This window comes from Parasteatoda tepidariorum, chromosome 2 (assembly GCF_043381705.1).
Source record: "Parasteatoda tepidariorum isolate YZ-2023 chromosome 2, CAS_Ptep_4.0, whole genome shotgun sequence".
Lineage (NCBI taxonomy): Eukaryota > Metazoa > Arthropoda > Arachnida > Araneae > Theridiidae > Parasteatoda > Parasteatoda tepidariorum.
The window spans coordinates 96983437-96991859 of NC_092205.1; the positions used below are offsets into that span (position 1 = coordinate 96983437).

General features: G+C 29.4%; 1 long non-coding RNA gene across 1 annotated transcript; it reads left to right on the top strand.

The window, feature by feature from the left end:
• The first annotated feature begins 6 nt into the window (after window positions 1-6).
• On the top strand, window positions 7-1928 carry LOC139425054 (uncharacterized). The gene is made up of 2 exons (XR_011636258.1): window positions 7-1596; window positions 1630-1928. It is a non-coding gene; the product is annotated as an uncharacterized lncRNA (long non-coding RNA).
• Window positions 1929-8423: the final 6495 nt, after the last annotated feature.

The window sequence follows — 8423 nt, forward strand, 5'->3', positions numbered from 1 at the left end:
ATATATATACTTGGTGGTCAGGGCCAATCCACTTCTTAAAACAAGGTAGATATAAACTGATTTTACTGCCTGTTTTCCCCCCTCTTTTCTGAGGTACAAACAACCTTGAAGATTTATTGAGATTATGGAAAAATATGAGATTTCATAGTTTTTGAGATTTTAAAAGCTTATCCTACTATTATTTTATGCATATTTGGTTTTACTTTTGATGTGGTGTGTATATTTTTATAAATACACACACACAGCTTTTGGAGGAAAATGACAGCACCAAGTTTTAAAATAATTCTTGTTTGTGTTGATCATTAATTTGAACAGAAAATTTTATACTGATTTTTAGTCATACTTATCCTGAAAATTAAGCGATTTAGTGAGTAGGTGTTATAGCTTTGGCAAATTTTAGGAGAGTTTTCTTATGGTTGCTGTGATGGATAATTTTTAAGATTACCTGCTCTATGCATGTACGATGTATTATGTCATCATTGATTTATCTACATTCCATTTTGTTATTATTGATTTATTTTCATTATGTTAAGAATATTATTTATTGAATTAAATTCATTCTTAATGTTTAAGAAATATTAATTATGAAAGGATGCTATTATATTTTGTAAATGTTCAGTTTTGTTTGAATTAATATAAATAGTGTGATTATCATGAAACATGATTCACATCGTGAATTCAATGACTAAAATTGTTCAAAGTTGTGGCAAATCTATTCTCATAACTCTATCATATGTCTTCCAATGCTTACATTATATACATTCTAGTTTTATACCGTTCTTTATAGATCTGACATGTATTTTTCATATGCATTTATATACATTATATTTATTTATATGTTATTTCTTAAAAAGTAAGTAAGCATTTTATATGGTAAGTATTTTATATGGATTGATTAGACATATTTCATGTATTTGTTATGCCACATGTAATATTATGCTTACATTGTTATAATAATTTATAATCATTATACTATTAATGAATTTATATTTGTTAATATAATTATTAATTCTGGATATTTTTTCAATGAAGACCTATTGTCATTTTGATAATCATAATTGATATTAAAAATCTTTCTGCATCCTATGCTTTCTTTTGTTAAGAGACATCATATTGTGTTGTAAAAAAATCTGCTAGTTCTTATGAATAAATGGCAGGGATTTTTTTTAAATAAAAAGCTCTATAACAGATTATGCTTATGAGTGAATTGTAATTGTTTGAATCGAGTCTTATAATAGATTTACTGGCAAGTTTTAAACATAGATTTTGATAAGTGCTAGAAAATAATTTACGAATAAGTTATTAGAATAAAATTGAAAAAATGAATAAATAAAAAATGGGTGGTCATATAAAACAAAGATTTTGTTTTGCATTTTACAAAATCAGATCAATCAGCTTTATTTTTTTAATATTTAAAATGGTAGCAAATTTAATATTCTTACTAGGAATCGGTGATGGCGAAATAAAAACGTAACTTGGATTAACCATTAACGTGACGCTTCTTTGGAAAAAAACTTCTTTAGTTCATTTTATAAAAGCAAGTAAAGCTGAATCTATCAGTTAACTATTATGTATTGATGTGCAGATCTGTTTAAAGTTATATATAATGAATTTATGTATACATATCAGGTTATATATAAACTCCATTGTTTTTTATTTTGCAATATAACATTCTTTATTTGGATTATATAGTTTGTTATCATGCCTATTATGTTAAGGTAAGTCAATTCTATTTTATTATATGAAAGAAAAACATGCTACTCTAATCGAAATTTTTGAATCTTTTGTTGAAATACTAATAAAATAAATATTATTGGGGATGTAACTAAGAGTATTTTAAATTTCACTACCATACTGTTTAATTATAACCTTAAAATAAATACACATAAATTCAAAGTGTTAAATAAATACCAACAGTTGATGCCGTGTTTGATATGACTCATGCCTTTATGAAATTATATAGAAACTAATAACGTTTATGTAGCGGGTGTTCAAACAATAACATAAACTTTATTTACATAAATTGTCTATGTACAAGATAATAAATAATTTATATCACATATCCATATCCACTGAAGAACAACATTTAATTTCAACACTAGGGAATGCCATTTGTAAATCTGGTACGGCTTCAACGACTGAGGGATCTCCAAATGAAACATCCAATAATTTCAATCTTTTGCAACTCTCTAATACACTGTAATGATTAAAACAAACATGTGTGAGAGAACTTCTGGACTAATGGTTGAATTTTTACAATATTACCTGAGATATGCAAATTAATTGATAACATCAAGCACAAAAAAAACATACATTCTCTAGATAAAAATGCCAGTTTTGGGAGTATAGCTCAGCTTACTAAAATATAATTTGATCAGAAGAAAGTTTGATTTTATTAATGTCTTATCTTGAACTATTTAAGCAAGTCGACACAATTTTACAGGATTAGTCTTTAATAGTGATCAAATGTGGAAGTTAAAATATGACTTAATAAATTTCATGGGTAGACCTTAAATAACTTGTATATAGATAAAGGTATGTTTCAAAACAATCTTTTCTAGGAATTCAGATTTCTGACTATCAATATACACTGAAGAGCCAAAAAAACTGGTATACCAGCCTAATATCGTGTAGGGCCGCCGCAACACGATGTGGCATGGATTTGATCAATGTGTGAAGTAGTGCTGGAGATAATTGACACCATGAATCCTGCAGGGCTGTCCATAAACCAGTGGGAGTAAGAGGGGGTGGGTATATCGTCTGAACATCACATTGCAAGGCATCCCAAATATGTTCATGTCTGGGGATTTTGGTGGCCAGCGGAAGAGTGTTCTTGGATCCACTCTGTAGCAATTCTGGGCGTGTGGGGTGTCGCATTGTCCTGCTGAAATTGCCCAAGTCTGTCGGAATGCACAATGGACATGAATGGGTGCAGGTGATCAGACAAGATTCTTATCTAGACGTATCAGGGGCCCCATATCACGACAACTGCACACACCCCATACCATCACAGAGCCTTCACCAGCTTGAACACTCCCCTGTTGACATATAGGGTCCATGGATTCATGAGGTTGTCTCCATACCCCGTACACGTCCATCAGCTCGATACAACTGGAAACGAGACTCGTCAGACCAGGCAACGTTTTTCTAATAATCAACAGTCCAGTGTCGGTGTTGCCGGGCCCAGGCAAGGTGTAAAGCTTTGTGTCAAGAAGTCAACAAGGGTACACATCTGGGCCTTCGGCTCCGAAAGCCCATATCGAAGTTATTTCGTTCAATGGTTCGCACGCTGACACTTGTTGATGGCCCAGCATTGAAATCTGCTTCAATTTGTGGAAGGGTTGCACGTCTGTCACGTTTAATGATCCCGTTCTTGCATGATCTTTTTCCGACCGCAGCGATGTCGTGGATTTGATGTTTTACCGGATTTCCGATACTCGCGGTATACTCAAGAAATGGTCGTACGTGAAAATCCAAATTTCATTGTTAACTCACTTAAATCTGTATAACCTGGCATAGCAGCAGTAACCGACCTAAGAACTGTGCTAGATACTCATTGTCTTATATAAGCGTTGCCAATCGCAGCGCAGTACTTTGATTGGCTATAACACACGATATAACACACGACAGCAGAATTTACGAACTCAATCTGCAATGTTATCTTCATAAACCAAATTTTTTTGTGACAATTCAGCTTATAAATATAACAAGGTTTTTAAAATAGATAGGAAACTTCTTATGCTGTAATTTAAGTAAAATTTCCTTTTTATTAGACTTTTATGTTCTATGCAGTGTTCTATCCTCTCCAGAATTTTTCTAAGAAATAAGTTCAGAGATGTTTTAAAAAAATAAATAGCTCTGTTTAATAAGTAACATATATTTACATTAAGTATTAAAAAAATGATGAACTTGCGGTTATATTGAAACTAAAAGGTCAAAAAATTAATTTGCAAATGATGTGATAAACAACAGAGACCATGCTGCTAAGTCCGAATGTCTGAGCTTCTTTAAGGTATGTTTACTTACTGCTATCTCTCGAAAACCAAACAAAAAATTTTTGTTTAAAAGTATAGAACTAAATATTTTAGCCAAAAGTAATTCTACACAGAAAATTGTATTTTTACAAAAAAAATATTATACAAATTTTTTGAAGTTATATTGCTCAAAAACTATTTTACCAAATTACTTAAAATTTGTAGGATTTTATCACTTAAAATTGCATACCTTACCAATGAATAAATTTTTAATTCTTATTAAACTTATTCTCCGTGGAGTTATTTTTTTGGTTAAAACAATTGTATATTTATGAGCTAACAATGAAAAATTTTATTACATTTATGAATAAACAGGTAAGAAAAACTAAAAGTTATAACTCTTTGACTGAATCATAACTGCTGAATTCACCAACTCTCTAATTTTTTATTTGTTATGAGAATTCTATGTTTCAGTCCTTAATTCATTAAATCAGTATTGCAGCTATGGGATTAATATCACAAAAAATTGCTGTGTGAAATACAATACATATAACAGATCAGTGATTCAATAAACACTGTATGCAGCAATATCAAAATCTTTTCCTCTTCAAAAAATGATAAATTCAGTAGAGAAATTACTTTAATGGACAGACAAAAAGGTTATAAATATATCTTTTTGTTACATCTAATGTGAAATACCTCTGTCTATAATTACAGGCATGTAATTGCTGGGAGAAGAAATTGATTGAATTTTTTTGTATAAAGAAGAGATCAATAAAAGGCTCATTTTAACACATACATATATTGAAAAAACTAAAATCTACGGCAATAAGTAAAAAAGATTAATGATTAAACCAAGCGTATTTACAAAGAAATCTTACGAATAGGATGCGTCAAAAAAGTATTAATTAAATGTGCATTTCAAAATTCTTGCTTTATAATAAATATATTAAAAATGACGATATTTTTAAAAAAACCTGCAAAAATAAACAGTAATAACTGCCAAATAATTGAATTATTATTTCAACTTCCTGTAACATAGCCGTCCAGGTGACCGAGTAGTTAGAGTGCCTGACTGCGAGTTTGAATTTCGCTCAGAGAATGTATGTTTCTCTCTTGTGTGTGAATGTGGCACTGATAATATTGATCGCCTGCATGACTTGGGTCACAAGGTGCTGACCAGGCAACGAAAAATGAGAAACACCCTTGGCATCTTTCATAGTGAAAAACGATAGGTTTGGTGCAATTTTTCTTTTTTAAAAAAAATAAGAACATACAAGTTTTGCCATTGTTATGTTTTGTTTCTTTTCTAGTGAAATTATTTTTTAAGATCTAATGATAAAATGATTTTTTTAAAATAGGACTGTATATTTTGCATCAGGAAAACTAGGAACCCTGAAATCATTTGCTGTTTTATGTGGATACACCCTGCGGCAGAATTTTTTCGGCCTTTTTGCGACATATCTCTCTAGTACTAATATCTTTCTGCAAGATACTTTCAATTAAAACAATATACATATTACTAATTTAAAGTAACAGAAGCGTAAACATCAACAAAAAAATTCAGATAAAATAAAGTAATTTTTTTAATTGAATATGTAATATTTTTTTATTTTATGGCTGATTTTCTCTCATGTCGTAGGGGGAAAACACACTAATTATTTCCTTTTTCCCATTTTGTATATCATCACATTAAATACCCAAAAAAAGATAGACAGGGAAATTAAATGTTTTCATAGTTGTAGGAGGAAAACACACTGCGTGTTTTCGAGATTCAGTTGCTGTAATAAATGATATTGCATTAAAAATATAGGATTTTAAAAACTATGTGGAAATCAGTAGTAATAACTGCATAAAAAATAGAACAAAAATTTCTTCAGAAAAGGAAATCGAAATTTTTAACTTCATTACTCTTTATTTTTTACAAAAGAGAATAGAAAAATCACGAACATTTTTTACCCCTTTGATGCACTAGAAAGGCATCTTTTGAATATAAATTTAAAGAAAGAATGAAATCTTTCGAAAATTTCTGCAGAAAAGGAAACCAAATTTTTTTACTTGCTGAAGGAAAAATCTTCCTACCAGTCAGTGACAATGTAACAGTCAGTGACAATGTCCCCGTGTCACCACAATTCTGGCACAGGGTGGATACTTTTTTACCAATTNTGTGTTTATGTATGCAAAATAAATTATTGTTTTCTAACAAATAGAATTAAAAAAATAAAAGTGGGAATCAAGTGATATCATACCTGAGTAAGAAAACAGGAAGGAAAAAAAAACATTTATTTTTCCATCTTAATTTGTAAACCCAGCTTAAAGCCACAGTACTTGTAATTAATATTCTTACCCACTCCATCCTATATATTAATTAATAAAGTAAGTGGTATTTAAGTAGCCCACATTCACATAATCAGTAAATACTTTTATTTTTAAGTGAATCAAATAAGAGAACAACAAAAATATTGCTTTAGAAAAATTTCAAAACTGCATAAATATCAGTATCAAAACAAGTTTTTACAGTCGAACCTTGCTATAGTGAACCTGTCTGAACTCCCATTTAGATAATGCTATTTTAAACACTTATAACGAACAGCTGAGAAATTTTTAGTTGGATATAGTGAACTCTAATTTCCTCTTCGCAGTTTTATTTTTCAGTCCTCCAACTTTAAACTTGCCGGTGTAAACGGCTCATCTCAGTTTAGAAATTTTAAGGTGCATTTAACTCCTATTTCTACCAAATATGACTTCTGTGTTGCAGCTTGAAGTCCTACTTTAGAAGAAAACAACACGGACGCAGAATACATATCTTTTCTAGAAGCAATCATTTTGTTAGAAAATTCTTGGGAGGGAAGTGACACCAACAATTCACGACTGTTACCGACAGGCAAGGTCTTTTGAAGGATTTAGAAGAAAGACTGTAATATGGAGGATGAAAATGATAAAGGCAATTTATCTATCACTCTGTGACGAGAAAAGCAAGAAAGACATTTTCCCTAGAGATGTTTTAGAGCAATTTGAATGCTGCGATGATGAAATTTGCTGCACATCTGGTACCTCTACCGATGATAACATTGTCTTCGAAATTAAACAAAAGAACGAAGAAGACTTATTAGAAGAAAATGAAACTTCAGCATCCTCAATCTTAAATAAAATAAGCCGTGAATATATTTTTTTCTACAGAAAATGTGGATAATTTCTTTTACAAAATTCCAAATTTTAGCAAGAAGTTTCTTCTCTTTTAAGTTTGATTTATAATCTATTTAATTTGTTAAAACAATAATGTAAAATTACAATCCTTATATTCAACTATCATATACTTGAAATATTTGGAGATAGTGAACAATTGTTGGTGGACATATTACTGGGTCTGCATGGGTTCACTACAGAGAGATTTCACTGTATATTCAATCAAATAATTCTTTGTTTAAAAAAAAAATTTAAACAAAGTTAAGAATACCAAAAATAAAATTTTAATAAAACATTTTCATTAGTACTTTATAATAACAAATGATTCTTTGAAATATTTCAAAATGAGCAGTTTTGAAGTAATCCAAACAAATAAAAAATAAGACAATGATTTACACATAATTCTAAAGCAAAGTAAGTAAATAAAAAACAAAAGAAAAATTTCTATATCAGTAGAACAGGTAATTCTATTGAATGCAAATAACAAAATGAATAGAAATAACAAACAAACTAGCATTTGTTTTAAGATCATTATCGTTATTTTTTATTGCACCAAAAGGCTTCCACTCATATTTAATGATTTGTAATGTGTCAATTTTGTTTTATATAAGCTTATATCACTCTCTTTTTATTATTTAAACTTGTGACTATTTATGAGATCTTATGAACCATGCTAAAGCTTCCGGATTATAATTTTTTTATATTGATATAAAACACTTCCTAATAACAATTGAATTTTAATACTTTTTAAGATATTAATATAATTTGTAAATATTTTAGAAAGAAATCGTAACTGAAAGTCATTCTTTGAAACAGGCAAATTGATTTTGTAATTAGTATAAATTAATTGACAATTGGAAAACGCTGCCTGTTTGAAAACACATACAATTAAGAGTTTATGCTACTAAATGGTTAATAAAAAGAAATAACAACCAACAACACTTCATGATGATTTCCATGGATGTTAAACTACATTGAAAAACATGGTTCACCATATTCTTTAAGACAAATGAGAATTAAACTAACTGAAAACAGTAATGGTTATTAAACCACATATAATCAAAAATAATGTTCAGTATTTTTAGCACTATAAATTAATGTACTAAAGGAAGCACAAATCATATGCAAAACTCTAAAAATAGTGTGAAAATTTGATTGTAACATTTACTATAAAAATATGTAACAGTAAAAAAAAGGGGGGAAGAGCTAATTACAATACCCCAGAAGAGTGATTTTAACGAATTCTGATAGATTTTCAAATAT